Below are 21,047 nucleotides of genomic sequence, written 5' to 3' on the forward strand. Positions count from 1 at the left end.
GTGTGGATGACTCTACTTGCAAACCAAGCCACAAATTTTCCTCTTATCTTCAGACAGGACCCCTGCTTAATGGGGAAGACAGAGGGCGTGGGAAGTGAGGTTTACAAAGAACTAGCAGGTAGAAAATGATTAAAGAGGCATTTTTGATATTTCATATAAACAGCTTTTATAAAACAGCTTACATTTCACTGACATACTGTCATGTTGGTGTTTATATTTATTTAGTCACCTTGCATGTATTAATACCCTACTAGAGTACACTTGAAAGAATTATTTGTCCTACAGGTGACATTTAGTGTTTCATTTCACCAAATTATATAGGTCCATATATTATTTTTATTTTTGTTTCTTTTCCCACGTTATCCATAGACATGTTTGGGGTGTTTTTCCCCCCCAGGAAATTGCATTTTCTCATCTAGATAGAAAAAATGTTCACAGAAGTATCTGTAAGACCCTAATTGCCAGGTCTGTGCAAGCCACAAGGAACTCTCTGTGACCCAGCACCGCATCTATAACTCAGTGTGTGATGCTGGTGTTACAAATATCATTTATAGTGAAAGATTGGGTGGGGAAATTTGCAGTGCTTTACACCTGCAGTGCATTTTGTTTTAGAACTTGTTTTTCTGTGAGGAATGTGGTCCACAACAGGCTAAGATTTTCCCTAAAAAATTTAAGAAGAACCAAACAGAAAACTATGAAAACTGTAGCACTTAATTCCTGGTAAGATTACAACAAAGGAACCAAAGGCAATCAACAAACTACTTTACATAAAACAGAATTCAATCACATTTAGAAAAGAAAAAAATTATCCCAATAGATAGCCAATCAATGGCTTCTATCCAGCTATTGTTACCTCTAGGGAGACAAATGTTTAGGTTCTGTATATAAATAAACCTATTCTATAGTTTTAACAAATGTAATGTTCCTTAAACATTCACACATTCCATGTTTTCAACCAAAGGTATTTTTTCTTTCCTGAATATAGATAATTAAGATTTGTGTCATTTCATACAGAGATCTCAAAATATATAAAATGCATGTTCCCATGTTTGCATCTTAAATGGGTATCACTAATGTTAATATTATATCTCTAATCTACAACACATGATTGAAATAAGAAAATGTGGAAGAAAAATGTCCAATGGCTGCCCATGATCAATACAGCATGCACCCAACCGCCTTACCACAGGCAGGTAAATGAGAACAAAGGAAAGCCCAGGAGAACAAGATGGGAGGATGCCAGGGATGAACTTAACGCTAGCAGAGAAACAAGAAGAAAGTTCGACAGAGAGGAGGCGTTGTCCACTTTTTTCCCCAGGACGGAAAATCATGGGAGGAAGCTGGGCAAGGAGCTTTTTTCTGACCTGTGGATTTGAACAAAGGTTGCCTCAGGCTGCCCCTCTCTCCTTGGGGGTTCTTCCACCCTGTCTGGCCCCTCATGTGGTCACTGCTAGTGGTGGTTCAGCCACTGGAGGGGGGCTTCGCCTTGGGTGGTCCAGCATTTCTGTGACTGGGTACTTAATTCTTACTAAGCCAGGAGTCAAAAATTAGCAAGCCCTATTAGCCATATACCTAAATCCACATTCCCCAATCAACTTTGTTAGTAATAACATCCATTAGTTCAGAACCAAGTGGTTCTGAAATTGAATTGGTAAGAGAGGGGTTTGTTTATCGGACTCCTTCAAGATGTACCAGAAGTCTAATTTTACCCCATCGACCTCAGGGACAACTACATGCCGGAATCCAGTTCTGCCATGATATGGATGGTAATGGGACCTCTGTGTGGTGCCTTAGCAATACACCACCAAAGAGGATATGATTCCAAAGAGATGTTTTGATGCCAAAGTACTACTCTTATTAATATTATTGTTTAATTTTATAAATAGGATTATAAAGAATAAATAAGTCACAGTTGATAAATACACTGTTTACCAATCCTTCAACTTTCACCATTTTAATTTTTCTCATGTTTGGCATGACCCTACCACCAACTTTTCTCTCATGTTGCCTGTTCTTTGCCTACTATAAACAGAAATGCCCTGGAGATGAAGTATTACGTAAATATAAAATGGAACAGATGGTGCACTCCATAACCCTTCCCCGCTCCCCAGAAATCCCAGGACCGAAGGGGCTTTCAGCATATTGTATGTTTCTGAAAGGCCAGAATTATGTTGTACCTTTTTATAATATGAGTACTGTTCAGGAATCTGATCTGTCCTGTAGCTAAAGCCATAAAATAGTAGAAGTTTCTGAGACAAAATCCATGAGAACCACTGAGCTGCTGTGTAATCTGTTTGAAATTTATCATGTATCCTACCAGCTTTATCATGTGCTGTCACCAAGGTTCTCCTGCTTATTTTATTTGTAACTCTTCATTGATAGAAATAATGAATGAGTATGTTCACCAAGACTAGAGTCAGGACATAAATATGTTCTGCCATGATGTGGCATAGTTAAAAACTATGGATGCTTAGGGATAAAAATTCCTATACATTTCCATTATTAATTAGTTTATAAATTATCTATTAAAAATTTACATCTGTTGAACCCTTAACTGATCTGTCCCAATTTTCCTTTCTTTCTTTTTTTTCAATGTCCACACATAGGTACCTATTTACTGGGTAACAATAGCGTGTAATTCCAAAAGGTGTGATGATTAGTGCTAAAGCACTTTAAAATCCTTTATTGTTTGGAAGGATTATTTGATTGTCTAACTATTAACATTAGATTGTATTAGGTTAAATTTGTCCTTCAGAGTGTCTAAGGTAACCACTGCAAATGTAACTTTCAAACTAATAAAGGGGAATACACAGGAAGGGCAGACAAGAAAAATGAAATTAAAAACTTCAAAATTTGGACATCTGGGTGGCTGTGTCAGTTAAGCATCTGCCTTTGACTCAGATCATGATATCAAGGTCCTGTGATCGAGCCCTGCATCAGGCTCCCTGCTCAGGAGGGAGTCTACTTCTCTCTCTACCTCTACCTGCCACTCCCCCTGCTTGTTCTCCCTCTCTCTATCTTTCTCTCTCAAATAAACAAATAAAATCTTTATTTAAAAAACAACTTTAAAATGTATCTCTGTACTTAAGTGCAGACATGGCCTAGAAATTATTTACATTTGCAAATATTCTATAGAATGCAGAACTTCACCTTGTGAACCCCATTCCCTCACCAAACCAAAGGTTTAGTCTTTCTCTTTCTCTCCCTCTCTCTCCCCATCTCCCCTGTCCCTTTCTCTCCCGTCTTTTCTCTTCCACTCCCTTCCTCTTTCTCTTTCTCTCATTATACATACACATATATACCTATATCTATATACTTGATTCTATTTTCAGATAGCTACATTTTAAGCACTTAGAAAATAGAAACATGGTGAGTGCTGTGAAGTGTGTAAACCTGGTGGTTCACAGACCTGTACCCCTGGGAATAACAATACATTAAATGTTAATTAAAAATTTAAAAAAAAATAGAAACAATTTACCCATCCCTGTGGTTGAATCTATATATTAACAAACAAATTTCACTAATTAAGAAGAAAAAGTCAAATTGAATATAATTGAAATTTGAATTATCTAGCTGTTTGTGGTATTGGGGCTTTTTAATCCTATTTTCAATGATAAGAAAATTCAATCAAATTTGTGTAACTTAAATCACTCTATCAGATAAGAAGTATATACTAATTACTTTATTGATAATGATAATTTAGGGAAGAAAAAGGAAGAAGGAAAAAAACCCAGATCATTGTGATATGCAGAGAAAACCTCCAGGAGGGGAGGGAGGGGAGAGGAACCTTCAGAGTCAATTTCATCTGAGATTTATCAACACCACTCTTTCCCTCTTTCCAGCTCTGACTTAGATGACCTTGATTTGACAGATAAAGTCCCACGAGGTTAGAATTAGATCCCATGTCTCATTATTAGGGCCTCTAGGAAAGACAAGACAGTGTACACTTGTGATAATGCCATCAACTATAACCAAGATCTGCCCATAGCCATTATCTGTGCCTCACAGCTTGATAAAAAGACAGGAGACTTTGAAATTGGATTAAACATGAGCAAAATCCAACTCTTTGGAAAGGCATTCTATTCTATTCTAAAGAATAAGATTCTCAATATTTAATTTATAGAGCTCTTCCAACTTATGACTATCCATCAAATTTTAAATCCATTGATTTAAAGCAAACTAACTAGGAAAAACTTCAGAGTTAGGCTTCCCATTACAGTTTGATTAAATTGTCCATCTAAAATAGGAGACTCTACAATAACTTACATTAAATATTTCCCAGAAAACCATAAAATGTTACATTGACTTGAAAATCCTCCTAGGTCGCCATTTTGTTTGAAGATGACATACTGAACTACAAAGTTGACTTATTGTGTGTGTACTGTATGCTCTTTGGCAGCCACATACTAGGCAATTTTTTTCAGACAAACAGAAAATATCAAATGGTTAAACTTAAACAAAACTTTACTGCTACCAATTAAAGGTTCCTTAGTGTAATGTTTTGGAAACGTTCCAAAATTCTCAGTTTCTTTAAAAAAATTAAAAAAAAAAAGTTTCTGCCAAAGTCATTGTTGCTGCATTTACCTAGTCCCACACGGTAAATATGGCCCTAACTGTTAAGAAAGAAAAAAAAAATTTTTTAGATGAACTATACCAAAGTGCTAGAGTTCACTTTTTCCCTTTTTACTTTCTTCTGCAGCAAAGACATAAAATGGAATTGAAATTTATGAAAACAGCCACAGTGTTTATCTTTTTTTTTTTTAATGTATTTATTTGACAGAGAGAGATCACAAGCAGGCAGGCAGAGAGAGAGAAAGGAGGAAGCAGGCTCCCCGCTGAGCAGGGAGCCCGATGCAGAACTCAATCCTAGGACCCTGAGATCATGACTTGAGCCGAGGGAAGAGGGTTTAACCCACTGAGCCACCCAGGCGCCCCTATCTTTTTTTATTACAGTGATTAAAGCACTTAAAATACATTCTGAGGTTCAACATGGTCCTTCCAAAAGAAAGCTTTCAGAGAAAATCTGATGTTGTTAATAGGAAATAAAAATCCTTTGACTAGAAAAGTCTTGAAACCACCTATCCCACTGAGTGACTTATGCCTCTTTCCTGCTTAGAGAAAACCATCACTTGTTAGTGGAATAAAATTATAAAACTCAATTACTTTAGCCCTAGGTTTTTCTGTAGGCTCTTCACCTTCAAGGTGAGCATGTGATGACTGCAACTAAAAGACCAGTTTGGCTTTATTTAACTAAATGCTTGGTCATTACTTTCTCCTTTGAGGCACACAGGTGCAAAATTAAACTGAACCCACTATTTCAGGTTATAAAGAGTGGATGTGATGGGGCACATACTTAAATGATTTTTTTTCTGCCAGAAAGTATTCCAACTGTAACATAATATGATGTAAGCCCAAGTCAGAACTCCACAGAAGGCAGAAATTAGGCTCCATCCATTTTATGTCCTCAGTATGAGATCTTATATATTTCTTATATATTTCTTCAATAAATACAGAATGTGAGAGCAGGAAGGGAATGAAAAAAATAAAAGAATATGTGTCATTTTTGTCTAGCAACTTTCTGTTCTTTAAGAAGGGTTTCATGTAAAAAAAAATTTATGTTTTTAAAATATTCATAACATGTTTTCCTAGTGAAATTAAATCTAACACTAGTGGGGGTGAAGGGAAGAAAGAAAGCAATCCTTGGAAGTCACTCATGTGCCCTCATGTCTTGAGATTTAGGAAGGACCCAGAAGGTCAGTGAGGGGGCTCAGCCTCCATCTCCAATATGAGAAGGTGCCCAGAGTCTCGATGTCCAGGCTTGCTCAAACCCATGTCTCTTCAAAGCAGTGTAAGTGGCTAGGGCTGAGACTCACCCTTTGAAATTTTAATCAAAACCCTTAAGAGACTTGTCCCAGGATGGCCAGACCCCTGACAATCTCCCAGTGCTTAGGCCATGCTCCCCTTCCAAACCAGCACCACCCCAAGGCTTCTTTGGTCCTGGTCCCTTCATGCCCCTTACTTAGATCTTATCTATTCCTCTCACCATGTCAACACTGAGCTGCCTTTCAATACATATGCTCTGCTCCAGGAAGGCTGTTGTATAAGCAAGAACTTCATGAACTTTTCTCCAGCCCTGGCTGCATGATGTGACTCATTCACGACCATATCACTTAATCAGGTTACCCCTTGTTATAGAGGCATGTAACAATTTGTGATGCCACAAGGCTGAGAGCTATATTGTAACTCTTTTGTACGTCTCACCATACTTCTCAGTGTGCTGTTCCCATAGTACATGGTTAGTATTTATAACCTAAATGAGAACAGATTCTTCTTTTTTTTCCTCTAGAATTATTTTATGTAGCTTCTTTAATCTAGGCATGTTAATCCAGAGCAATGCCCTTTCTGAACCAATATTCCATAGTAGTAGAATAAGAGGTACCCCTTATATGAAAGTTGGCTAAGGAATTTCTACACTCAGCAATTTCTCCACTATCATTGATATGCAAAGAGTTCACTCTTGCTGTGCAAAGCACTATTATGGCAGATCCAGTGCACCTAACCAACATCATATAACAGCTATGTGGTCATGGAAGTAATAATAATGGTGATGGTGGTCATGGTGGTGGTGGTGACACACTATCTGTATCTGTAGGAGAGTTCTGGTATGTTCTCTACCTAAAGGTGATCCTGGAAATCCTCATCTCTCTCATGTCTTAATGTTGGAGAGCCTCAAAGCTCAGTCTTTGATTCTATTCTTTACCCTGTATTTACTCTCTTGCTGATCTCATCCAATCTCATGGCTTTTTACGTTCTGTCTAGAAACTGATGACTGCCAGGTTTATGTCTCTTAGCCCAAGTTTGGCCCTGGACTCTGCTCAACTTCCTACTTAACATTTCCACTTGGATATCTAATACACATCCCAAATTTAGCATGTCCCAATCCATGTTCCTGATCTTCACCACCTGATCTTTCACCACCAGCAACCTCCACAAAAAATAAAATAATAAAAAGTTTTAAAGTTGACCCACTCACAATCTTTCCAATCTCAGTTAATGGCAGCTCCATCCTTCCAGTTAATTCAGACCAAAATCCTTGGGGCCATTCTCTCTTTCGGTCCTACCTTCAAAATACATAAGGAATCTGATGACCTCTCATCACTTCAACTGTGAGCACAGTGAGACAAATCTAGATTAATCATAGAGTCTCGCAACTCATCTCCCTGCTTCCACTGTCAGCTCCTTATTTTCTAATCCTGACACCACAGTCAGAATAATACTTTAAAAATAGAAGTCAGATCCTGTTATTTTTCCAATGGCCTTCACATCAAAGTCTTTACAGTGGCCAACCAGACTTCATAGGACCTACCTTTCCCTTTCCTTTCTGGCTTAATCTCCTACTACTCTCAGCCACATTCACTCATTCTGCCACATATATTTCTTTGCTGTTTCTTGAACATGCTGGGAATGGAAATGCTCCTGATTGGTGGATTTCTCTGTCCGAAGTTCTCTAAGTTCAAATGTTAACTTCTTAATGAAGACTTCCCTGACAACACTATTTAAAAAGGTAAAGATTCAACCCCATGGCCCTCTTTATCCCTCTTGCACTGCTTTATTTTTCTCCATAACTATTAACACCTTGTAATAAATAATAGTCTATATGTGTATATTTTATTGTCTAGAATGTAAGTTCAAGGATAGTAATTTGACCATTTTGTTCTAGTGCCTACAACAGAACCAGACATCTAGTAGAAACTCAAAACATATTGGTTGCATGAATTAATGAATGAGTGTGAAAAAGAATCTTTGCTGATTGTTCTAGAAAAGAACAGCAACATTGAGAAGTGATTCATTATAATAACCTCACTGAATATAAAGTCTAGCAAGGCATATTTAGTTTTAGTCTTGGTTCCATCTCATACTAATATCTTGCCCTTGTGTAAGTCGTTGAATTTCTCTGGCCCTCAGTGTCCTCATCTGTAAAATGAGCCTAATAGTACTTTCTCACTCTGTATCAAAAAGCAATTTTGAGGGTGAAATAAGATAATGTATATAAAAACAGTATAAATTTGTAACTTGTAGTTTTGACAATGTTAAACAAATCATCTTAACAGTGAAATTTCAAAGATAATTTCTTTATTAAACTTACTGCTGTTTGACTTATTTAGCATTTCATCACATACAGTTCTATGAATTGTCATTTATATTTATTCATTCAACTTTTCATTGTTGAAATGAAATGAAATATGAAATTTTTCTGACTGCTTACAATAGTAAGATTCTTTTTTTTTTTTTAAAGATTTTATGTATTTATTTGACAGACAGAGATTACAAGTAGACAGAGAGGCAGGCAGAGAGAGGGGGAAGCAGGCTCCTGCTGAGCAGAGAGCCCAATGCAGGACTCGATCCCAGGACCCTGAGATCATGATCCCAGCCGAAGGGAACGGCTTAACCCACTGAGCCACCGAGGCGCCCCAATAGTAAGATTCTTAAGGACAGAAATCTTTTGATTTTTTTTTTGTATTTCTTGTTCACAAGTAGGTTTTTAGTACATATTAAATAGCCAAATTTTTGTGAAATAAACTGATTAAATAGATTTCTAAACAGAGTAAGCTGTGGGGGAAGTGGCCCAGAAACACTGGCTTACAGAAATCAGGTCTAACTGACTTAGACTTGAGGTACACAGCAATATATCATTACTAAACTATGTAATACAACATAATTATAATTCAATTATTCCAATTATACAACAAATTATAAATAGAATATCAAACTGATTATAATCTTACATATCATCTCATTCTTCAACCTACCTTGAAGCAGGATGGCTTCAAATGATCTTAAGACTGGTAAGAATAGGGACACCTGGATGGTTCAGCCAGTTAACCGTCTGCCTTCAGTTTAGATCATGATCCCAGAGTCCTGGGATCAAGCCCCACATCAGGCTCTCAGCAGAGAGCCCGCTTCTTCCTCTCCATCTGCCTGCTGATTCCGCTGCTTGTGCTCTCTCTATATATATCTCTCTCTCTGTTGAATAAATAAAATCTGGAAAAAAAAAAAAAGACTGGTAAGAATATAATAGAAAATCTTAACACTTCTATAGCACTTAGCAGACCAGAGACATATGGCTACAATAAGTTAATTATATATACTAGACTTCTTTGTATAATGATCTCACTCTAACTAATCCATCCCACGATTTTCAGAAGAAAACACAGAATTTTGGTCTTCACAATTCTTTTCTTTACCAGTGTTCAGGAACAATGGCTTTGCCCAACTGAACAACTAAACTAAACTCATTCATAAAACCATAGGAAAAATTTAAATGCTCTAAAATTAAACCCTGCTTTTAAAAAAACATTTATTGTTGGATAGCTTAAAACAGAAAGTTGGAAACAACATAAATGCTATTAATAGGGGCCTGATTCAATGAAAGAGGGTACCTACCCAAAGGCGACTTGTATAGCAACAGAAAAGAACAAGACAGATTTGGACACTGTGACTTGAAAACAAATCCATGATGCATAAAGTAGAAAAAAAATGCAAACAAATACATAGAACTTCATTTTGTGGCAAGAAACGGTCACATGTTATCTGCATATACCATTGTAAGAAGGAGTTGTAAAGGATAAGCCAAAAATGTAAGAGAGGGTAAAATTTTCCCAGGAGAATGGGATTAAATGTGGGCTTAAGTAGACGGAAGGGGAATTTAGCCACTTTATACCATGACATTAAAAAGATCGGTAATTAGTTTTTATGTTATTGCATTCCCAGTGTTTTTCAAATAAAATTTAAAATTTTTGTTCCCACAAAAATGCTTCAGAAGGAGATAGGGGAAGCAGCCACCTCTGTGAGACCAAACCACCTGAACAGAGAGTGGTTTGCACGGTGGGGGAAAATCTTTCAGGTGCTGTGGCCAGGAGACAGGAAATCACACCGTCTTTTTAGTGATAAAAACACAGATCTCAGAAATGAAGGCTGGAAGCTTCCAAAATCTAAACACCATCAGAAAATAATATTCTACAACCTCCCTTGGTGAATCAAGGCCTTAAGTAGAAAGTTACTGGAACCTCACCCCCTCCATTCCCAGGCCCTACTCATTCTACAGTGAATACTGAGTAAACCCTTAGTAGGCCCTAGATTCTCAAACACAACCCACCACTTTCTCTTCTTTCTTCCTTTTCTCTTTCTTTTTTCTTCCCTCCCTTCTTTCCTTCCTTCCTTCTCTCCTTGACTCTCCTCTTCATTTGCACTGTTATTACCCCCCTTCTGTCTTACTAAACACCACGCCAATAACTTGCTCCTCAATCGCACATAGTTTCTAGCCAGTTCTAAATGGAACAGTCTTCTTAGCTCCTGTGTAAATAGCTGAGCTGATGAGCTCTGTGGAGGTAGGGCTAGGTGTCCTGGAGTAGAGCTGTCCTTGCTGGAGCCTAGAGATGTAGGTCTTCCACAACTACTAACAAGTCACAGCTTATGAAGTTAGTAAATATCATTCACTCACCTTCCTTTGGAGGAGGGAGAAACACAGGAATATCTCAGTAATCAGGCAACATCAGGAAAGGCAGAACAGAGGTCAAATATGTTGAAAATTGATTTTTGAGTTCTAAGATTTATATAAACATTCCCTTTCAGATAAAACATCCTAAACCTTATCATGCCCAAGGCTAGTAGAATACCTACAAGATTATTTAAAAGGCCAAATGCATCCAAAGCTGTCAAGAAAGGCTCAGCTAGACATACGGATGAAAAGTACACCACCCCCCCACCCCACCCCCTCAACACACATCCGGCCCCTTGCTGCTGTGCCGTGCACACCCCATACAGATACACACACATTCACACAAGCAGACTTGTGCACACACGCACGCACACACACTGGCGAACCTTCCAGACCACCTGCTCCCACAGCAGGTGTCTTCAGCACTTAGATTGCTGGGAGCCAAGCTGCGAGCTGCGGTGAAACGTTCCCAGAACACCCCTCTGCCTGCGGGCTCAGCTGGGGCAGACAGGTGGCCTCTCCATGTAACCATTATCACCCTTCCACCCCTCTGTGAGGGGGCGAATGAATTAAACCTTTCCATGCTACCTTAGAAAGACTCTTTTTTCAAAAATATGTTTTTTCCTTGATACTCAATATACTCAGTATTTTTCAGTCTCTTCATTTAATCACCTATTTTTTTTTTCAAACAGAAGTTCTCACATACTTATTACTGAAACAATCTATTTGTGCAGAAGTAAAGAAAAAATTATTTTCCCAATATAATATGCCCAACTGTTCTGATAGTGGCAGTTTTTCAGCTTGATAGGGTAAAATTCTAGTGACCTCAAAACAGCATCAGTATGAGCCATCCGATGTGTGATTCCTTACAGACACAGCTTGGTTATTCTCCAATGTCTCCTCTTAGAGTTGTACCTGACTTATTATGAGTTTTCAAGTGAATTCACTGGAGAATGAAAATGACTCTGCTTTTGTTTCTTGGCCAGAAATCACTTGATCATGAAAGTCTTACAGGAAACAGGACAAGGAAAGGTGTCAAACCCCACACACCACAGTGGTGGAGAAAGGGAGAAAAGCAATACATTGTTACTTAGGACATCCATCTGCACGCAAGTCTCTGTCTCTAACCAAAATGAATCGGACACAACCATGCCATCAAGGAGTACATGCTCATGTAACAAAGACAAGAAACACACTTTGATCAACAACTTACCTAGGTAGTGAGTAGGTTAGTAGGTTAGATTGTTTAGGACAGGAGGATGGATGTGAGCCAAATCTGTGATATGCGTGGAATTTGCCTTCTTCAATAAATTTGTTTTATAAGCTTGAAATATGTAAGGAGTAGGGCAAAGAAACAGAAACAAAACACACGTACACACACACACACACACACATGCACGCACGCACACACATGCACACACACACACACACACATAAAACCACGTTATCTTAACAGCTGGCAGCAGAATTCTTCTTAGAAGAGGAACTGTCTGTTTGGGAAATGCTTTCCTAAATACCTTGGGTGAACGCCGGTGCGAAAGGTCAGCAGCTGCCAAGGCAACAAGCAGGAATGTGGTTGGCAGAAGAGAGAGATGGGACACAGAGGACAACCACGTCACACGGGGGCAGGCCAGATATCGGTAATAGTGAGAGTAAAAGCAGCTAACCACTTCATACCAGGCATTGTTCCAAGTGGTTTTTTATGGTTTATCTCATTTAACCCTCACAACAACCCTGTGGTTTAGGTATTATTATTCACCATGATTTGATCGAAAGCTCACTTTTCAGGAATGGCCAAGGCATTTTCAAAATCAGAAATGTCCAACATTTAATTTGTAAGCTAATGTGTCTGTGATATAAATCCCTCTTCCTGAACAGTCAACTTTTCTACACAGGCATAAATATCCATGGTGAGTAATTTTTTGAGTGTATATGGAAATGAAAGAAAATCACTGGGTGACATGTCAGGGTCAAAGTGGCACAGAACATGGACAGGTTCATGGGAAACTGAGGCAATCTCTTAATGAGTAATTTGGCAGAAACAGGAGACTGGAACCATAGGCGACCATGACAACATGCTTCTTGGGAATTCAGGGACATAGACGGGAAAGCATTGGACTTTCTGCAGTGAGTGGGAATGTGTTTGACTCTATGTCAAACCAGTAATACCAGTAATACTGAGTGGAGTCAGCATAATTAACAGAGTTCCAAACAATTTTCTACTTCACCTCCTGCATGCTAAGCTAAAAAGGTTTTTTTCTGTATGCTAAGCTCTGTGCTAAGTGCTCAATATATGTTACTTTATTTAAACCTCACTGAAACACTCTAAGTTCTAGGTCAACCCAATAGCAAGGAGCTGGCAAGTAACAGAGACAGATTTGAAACCAGGGTTTTCAGACTCCTGACACAATCCATTTAAAATCACCAACTCTAGTGCTCGCTTCGGCAGCACATATACTAAAATCACCAACTCTGAAGGCAGTATTCTCTTTTACCACCTACAGCTAAAGGATGTCATTGCAGGCTAATGGTATGAAGGTTCCCTTCCTTTATATGTTTATCTGCTTTGTATTAGAGAAACACATAGCAGTGTTCCATTGGAGATAATGTGAGTCCATATAAGGAATTACACGTAGAAGCAGATTCTCATTTTCTCCTCCATTGAACAAGGCTATGGAAACCTCCACAAACTAAAATTATGGCAGAGAGAAGAAAAAAGATCAAGAAAGATTGAAATACATAGAAAGGGGGAAATAAAAGGAAAAAAAAGCATTTATTGACAGAGGGAGGCATGGTCTGGGCAGAGGTATGAGTCTAGTCTACAAATCTCCTGTCCCTGAGTGGTGCCTGTCATTTCGTGTATGGCAGATTCATTTTGTTGTCGTTCACATTGACCTCTGTGTTGCTTTTATTTATTTATAAAGGATGGGAACCTTCATACCATGTTTATTCTTACGGGCCTCTTTAAAATCTCTTTTATCCTGGTAATGGGAAACCACCCCACACTAAACTCCTATAGATTAGAATTTGAAACCCTACACTGAAGAAATTTCTGAATATTATAAAATGAACCATGCCACTCTTCACCAAAATAACAGTTCTTTGAATATATAGTTAAACAAAATGTTTGCAATAGAGCTAAATGTAAGAACTCTAAGTGGGCTATCAGCTGACCAGGAATCTACTCTTAGTTTCCTACCTCAACCGTATAGTGAATGCTCTTTGCTAAACCAGCATAACAACCGCTTTCACTCCATTGCCTGATATAGAAGACATTGGTAAGTGGATATCTGTGTGGCACTTTGAGCTCTTCTGTTAAAGAGCAGCCCATAAAAGTTTAGAGTGATGTTTGGTAATGAGACAGGGAAACAGACCCTCCCCAACCCTGCTGGTAGAAGTAGAAATAGGAACATACCATCTAGAAGACAATGTCATTGAATAGCAGAAGCTTTGCAAGATTGACTCATAACTCCACATCTGTGAATTGATCCTAAAAAAACAGAATTGTCAAATGTATGCTCTATGGATTACTATGCATTACGCCATTGAAAATGACTTTGTAGACTATAATAGTAGAAGAAATTGGCATGGAAAACAGTTCATGATATGCTAAGTCTTTAAAAACTTATCACATAGTAGATCTTGCATGATCTTGTATGAGTGCCTCTAAATATAGATAGTGAGATAAACTGAAGATAGAACAGTATATAAGGATAGATATAGATACATTTGTAAATATAAATATTCCTACAGGAATACATATAATTCTATGAAGTATGTATGTATATCTAGATATCTATCCAGATATCTCTTTATATCTAGATTAAATGTTAATAAAGATGGGATTTGAGGTGATTTAACATTTGTGTTTATTGCTGTCTGTATTTGTCCTAAATATATGTGGATTTTCTGCAATAAATATGTAAGTTTCCATTAATAAACATATTACTTTGTAAAATGGAAAAATATTTGAGTGGATGACCCAAGGAGAAAACAGCATACCTAGATAAAAGCAAAATATGATTATGCATATCTTCGTGTACAAGCCCCAATTCTACCAATGCTGTCTAATGCCCTTTGGGCTTTGTCACAGGCAGAGCCAGCCGTACCTTCTATGCCACATGGCCAGGTTATGTGGGAATGGAGTCACAGCCACCATCCCGGTCCCCAAGCCAGGGACAACTGCACCGGTGGCTTTTGATTTCCTAGGATCTCTGAAGGGATATGTGACTTTTCACACAAATTCTAGGACACTGAGCCACCTATCCTCTGAAACATGATTAAAAGGCATTTAACGGTTGCTTTAAGGCATTCTAAATTCATCTGGGAAACATCTTCAGATTTTTGAAGTGAAGACGAACCTAATTCCACACTGTACCTTTATATGGCTAACAAAATTGGAGCCAATCCCTCAACCCAGGTACTAGTGGCTGGGTAGGAGAGGGTATAGGAAAATTTGTCTTGGCATCCAATTCCTTCTTGTTTTATCCATCTAGGACTGCCTCCCCGGTTTAATAACGAAGAAGGAAATGTGGTCACCTCCACTAGGGAGTATCGCCTTAGAGTCAATATTTCTGGTATAATATCCTCTGCAGAATGCTGGCTTTTAAGAAGAATGCTTTAAGAAATAAATATAGAAATGTTCTTTCTCAACTATGGAAGATTAGGATTCAACTTGATACATTACTGAAGGCCTAGATGTTGTGCATGAAAAATATAGGAAGGGAAAATTACTAAATCCATTCTTGCATTATTATTTAAGTTACAGTATCCCTAGTGATCAGCACATAGAACAGAAATGTATATATACTGGGGCGCCTAGGTGGCTCAGTGGGTTAAAGCCTTTGCCTTCGGCTCAGGTCATGATCCCAGGGTCCTTGGATTGAGCCCCATATCGGGTTCCCTGCTGAGCCTGCTTCCTCCTCTCTCTGCATTCTTCTCTGCCTACTTGTGATCTCCGTCTGTTAAATAAATAAATAAAATCTTTTAAAAAAAAAAGAAATGTATATATACTAAAAATTCAGTGCAATGGTCTCACAGCAGAAGATTCTTTTTTACTCTTTAGTTTTCTTGAATTTGGTTCGTGGATTTTTCCTTTATGAGGCCCTCCCTAATTTATACAGAATGCATGTAGCCACAAGATAGCACTTCTTTCAGCATTCAAGAGTCTCACTCAAGGCTGAATCCTCTAGCTAATATTCTGGCAGTTTCCGGTATTTGCAGTCTATCTTCTGGTTCACAAAATGCCTTCTATGATTGTAGCCACAATCCCAACATTCAGAGCAAGGACCATGAACCAAAACAGATGCAGAGGGTTGATTCTGAGTTTCTTCTGCATTCCCATCACTTCAACCCCTTTTCAGATGAATGGGTTCGATGATGAATTAGTCTTCATTTGTATGAAGAAATGTTTCTTTTCCTTCTAAGCCAGTCTGGGTTACAGCGAGATTGGTGGTCACTACTATCATAGGTTAGAACCTTACACTGGAGATACAGGGCGCACAAGTCTCTCCAGATTTTACAGACATGAAACTGCAATCTTTGATAGCATCAAAATAAGAGACACGCCTTATTAGTCTCATCTTGATTACATCTACACTTGAATAGGTGATAGGCTGGAGTTGCAAAGTCAGACATGGGAGATGTGCTATAGGTATCAAGAACCTCAGATTTGGATCTGAGGTGGGTAGACTGACTTGAGCAAAAAGAGTTTGGTTCAAATGCACATAATATAGTGACCACCCCCCCACCCCAGTGCAGGCTTTTCAAATAAATTGGATTTTGAAAACTAAGATCGTGTCTTGCTTTCTTTCTTTTTTGAAAGTTAGCTTTTTGGTAACAGTAATCAAAGAATAACTTCTCTGAATTTCTCTTAAAATGGCAGAACACTCCTAAATTAAAGACTCCTTGAAAACAATATTGGCCCAATAAACCATATTCTTGAAATATCTCCTAGTTTTTAAGTCACCTAACTTTTTCTACTTAAGTTAATAAGATACAATATATCATTGTTGGTCTAATTTGCTTGTGGGAAACCTCATTACACATAAGTTTTCACGAACTCAGTGTCAAATGCCTCTTTTCTCTTCATTTCAACATCACAGTTGATTATGTGCTAGGACAGACACGGGCTGCAATTACAAAGAGGTGGCAGATCTACAAAACAGGTTATTATGCAGCAGAGACTACTTAGTAATACATAACTTACAATGTAATTTACTTATTTCCCCTACAAAGTTACATGACTTGCAAACACCATAAAATACTTCACTTCCAGTCATAAAGGGGGGATTTATTGTGTATTTCCTGTTTCAGCAGCGATCTTGTTATAGCTCCCACGGGTAAACAAAACACAAGAGAATTTTAGCTTCCTTTATTAATTGCTCAAACTCAAACAGAGCTAATATTGAAGGAAATAGGAACAGGCTGTAAGAGTATTGTACCTGCTGGGTGTTTGGGAATCTCTTTTGTATTTCTAAGTCGTTACTTAATCGTTGTGTCTTTTAAAAAAACTTTTTAATTGTGAGGTTTCTCTTCCTAAGAAATCAGCTAACTTGTTAAATTTTACATAATAGGTTAGACTGTAATAGCAAAGCTAGATTTCCTAAGCCACAATTTTAGATCCTTTCCTTAGCAGTGTACACTTGCTTCTTACAAAATAATAAATAATAATAAAAATCATTTTCCCAAGCACCTTAGTCCAAAGTTACAGCTGTATTTGGTTACTCTTTGGATGGGAAATAGGCCAGTTGCTTTTCTTCTTGGCCTGCAAGCCTTGCTCCTGAAACCTTTCCACACACACTCCTCGTATTTCAAAGAGAGCCCCCACTGGGAGGCTGGAAGACCTGACCGTGAGAGAAGGAAGTTATGCTAATTTCCCACCCCAAAGACACCAGTGAGCATTTCAAAGACTTGCAGCTTAGGAGGGAAACAAGGCTTCATTCTGGATCAATTCAAAGTTGATTTCACTTGCAGGTTTTCAGCTCTGCCATCTCGACCCTCCTTTCCCTCCTGCGTAGCCGAAGAAATCACTTTGCTGCTTGAGGCTGGAGGGGACAAGGTGTCCTCGCGGAAGCCTGGGCTGTGCGCTAATTGAAGACATGGATGGCTGTGTTTCTGGCCACAGAACAGCCAGGACTCTAAGTCTGGGGAACTCACGGCCCCCCGGAAACTTTCGGACCACAACCGTCTGTGTAGCTTCTCTGACATTCAGGAGTACTTTGCCTCTCAGACTTGAAAGATTCCAGAAGAAGGGAGAGGGGAGCCCTGGAAAAGGAAACAATTTGAACATTTTTTACACATCTGCTGACAGTAAAAGAACAGACTCTCACCTTTGTTGCTTGAGGAATTTCTAATGGAGAAATCTTTCAGGAAGAAATGATACCTATTAAAGAAATTTTTCAGGAAGCAATACAGTCCAATGCAAGCATCCATTCCACGAATATTTTATATATGTACAGTGACATAATTCTTAACATTTCCCCCCATCCTCTTTGAAAATCTGATGAACAGTATGAACTATGGCCCCAGGAGAAAGAATATACATATATAAATACAAAGCCTAGGTCACAAGCCTCCTGCAGTAGAGCCCAGAGGCCTCCCCAACTCCAGTTAAGAGCCCAGGTTTCCAGGTTTCAATGGGGGAGGGGGAGAGGGTGCTTTGGGCATCTACAGCCTTTCACAGTGGCAAAGGAGCCCCCAGAAAGCCTCACGGTCCCTGCAGTCCCTGTAGGTGAAATTGTCAATCATCTTCATGAGGAAACGTCTCACGCACCCTCTTGGGCTGACCTGGGAAAGTCTGAGAATAAAGGTTTTTTGGAAGAAGGCTGGGACTCAGGAATTCTGACATGTTTTTAAAGTTGCTGCTCCTACTTGTGTGATGAATCTAGAGCTCAGATCTTCTGGTGTAAAATGAAGGAAGTGACAGAGTACGAAAGCAGAGGTCCCCACTATGGCCTTAAATTCTGTGACCAAATTAGCTATTCAGACCATTGCTAGGGCACAAGTCTTGTCCCTTTACCAGTTGCTAGTTGTGTTACTGGGTTGGCAATGGGAACTTGCTGAGCCTGCTTCCTTACCTGTCAGCAATACAGATTTCATTGTGACCAATGGAAGGCACTAGCATAATGCTTCACAGAGTGTTTAATGAGTAACTGTTATTTTTATGAAAGTGCCAAGTTTCTTCTCCTCAATCTTACACCAAAATAATAAATCGGTGACTTATAAGAAGAAACCACAAAAGTACGAGAAATGGTGTGAAGAATTTTTTTAATCTTGAAAAAGTGGATACATTTGTGTCTATGTAATGATTTAGAAGTTCTGCGTAGCTGTTTAAAAAAGCATAAAGACAAATGACAGACATAGAAAATATTTGCCAACAATATGATAGACAAAGAAACTAATTTTGTTACTGGGCATTAAAAGCTCTTACAAATCAATTAACATAGCAAAAATGCTCAACATTAGTTTTCATCCACTAAATCGACAGTTTAAAAATTTGATAATATCCATTACTGGAAAGTGGGTAATAGATGTCTATACATTGTCGGTGGCAGTGTAAACTGGTACAAACACTTTGGAGGGAAATTTGACAATATCTACCATATTATTAAAACAGATAATTTTTCAGCTAAAGGCCATTTTTCTAAAAATTTGTCAAGCACATATATTTACCCAAGTGCTCAAGCTGAAAGATGTATATTTAAATGTTCACTCTTGTATTGCTTAATTTTTTGAAAAATTTTTTATTTTATTTATTTTATTTTTTTTTTTTTTTTGAGAGAGAACACAAGGAAGAAGGAGGGGGGCAGCAGAGGGAGAGGGAGAGAAAGAATCTTTAGCAGATTCCACAGAATGAGCGCAGAACCCATGCAGGACTCCATCTCACAACCCTCAGATCCTGACCTGAGCCGAAATCAAGAGTCAGATGCTTAACAAACTGAGCCACTCAGGTACCCCTATTTATTTTTTTTTAATAGGCTCCACTCCCAACATGGGGCTTGAACTCATGACCTAAAGATCAAGAGTCACAGGCTCTACTGACTGAGCCAGCCAGACACCCCTGTTTGATTAAAAAAAAAAAAAAAAAGAAAAGAAAAGAAAAGAAAAAGAATCTAATCTGGATGTCCAGCAGTAGGACACTAATCAAAAATTTAGATTATTTCAAGATTAAGAGTATATTTTGATACCACCTAAAGGAATAGAGTACATCTCTATGTTTTGATCTGGAAGTATGTCCAAGATAGAATAAGCAAAGAAACATGCATATAGAACACTTTTTGTTAAAATACACACACGCATTTTTAGGTATACATACTATATATATATACATATATATACATATATATACATATATATGTATATATATGTATATATATGCATAGGGAAATTCCTGGAGGAATACACAAGAAAAAAAATAGCGGTTACTTCTGGAGAGCATTTTTTACTATTTTTTTATCATGGTAAAATAAATATAATGAAAATTTACCATTTTAAGCATTTTTCTGTACATTTCTGTAGCCTTAAGTACATTCATATTGTTGTACAACAATCATCACCATCCATTTCCAGAACATTTTCATCTTCCTCCATTCTGTTCCCAAGAAGCATTCACTCCCTACTCCCTTTCCCTGCCAGCCCCTGGCAATCAACATTTTACTTTCTGTTTCTATGAGACTGACTACTCTAGGAATCTCATGTGAAAGAAATCATACAATACACAGCCTTTCATGACTGTTTCATTTCACTTAGCATGTCTTGAAGGTTCATCTATGTTGTAGCATGGATCGAATTTTCCTTCTTTTTGAAGGCTGAGTAATATTCCATTGTCTGTATATGCTACATTTTGTTTATCCACTCCTCTGTTGATGAACACTTGGGCTTATTGCCTTTTCTTACATACATGTTGCTGTTTTGTTTATCTGTTTAAGTGAAAAATGACTTTTAAATTTCCCCTGAGAATATATTAACAGTACAGAGCATCAAAATACAAATTAATTTGACTAGAAACAGAGAGTTTCCAATGCTCCATTTTGAATTTGATTGGAGGTGCTAAGAATAAAGGAGGGAGCCCACCATTGGATGAGATTCAAAATGAGCTTTTTGGTTACTCCTAAGAAAAAAACACTTTCCTCATTTTCCATTTCCAGCAATTGGGGTATATAAAGGCAAAATAGCTTTCTGGTCAAAGACCACATATTCTGTCATGTTTGGTGTTCAGACACATGTAAACATGCCTGCTGGCATAGGGTGGAGGGGGAGAAGGGATTTAGTGAAGACTAAAATATAAAAGACTGTAGAGTTCTAATGAGAAAGTTTGTTCTCAGGAATTCAGCCACTAGGTAGTAGACACCACTGTTAATAGTGCTATCTCTACTGGGCTGGCATGTAGGATAAGGGTATGACCAGCCCTACCGCCAGCAGGAGTGCTTTGTATCCTTACTGTCTTATATCACTAACCCCCAATTCAAACCCCCAGTAGTTGCATCTGACAAGATGAGCCTGAGTCACATACCCCATAAAAAGCACAAGGGAGGCTAAGAGAGTGGAC

General features: G+C 38.2%; 1 pseudogene; it reads right to left on the reverse strand.

Moving 5' to 3' along the window:
- Positions 1–15,690: 15,690 nt before the first annotated feature.
- LOC116866783 lies at positions 15,691–18,598 on the reverse strand (annotated as a pseudogene).
- Between the last annotated feature and the right edge of the window lie 2,449 nt (positions 18,599–21,047).

Source organism: Lontra canadensis, unplaced genomic scaffold (genome assembly GCF_010015895.1).
Source record: "Lontra canadensis isolate GAN:19392208 unplaced genomic scaffold, GSC_riverotter_1.0 scaffold11, whole genome shotgun sequence".
Lineage (NCBI taxonomy): Eukaryota > Metazoa > Chordata > Mammalia > Carnivora > Mustelidae > Lontra > Lontra canadensis.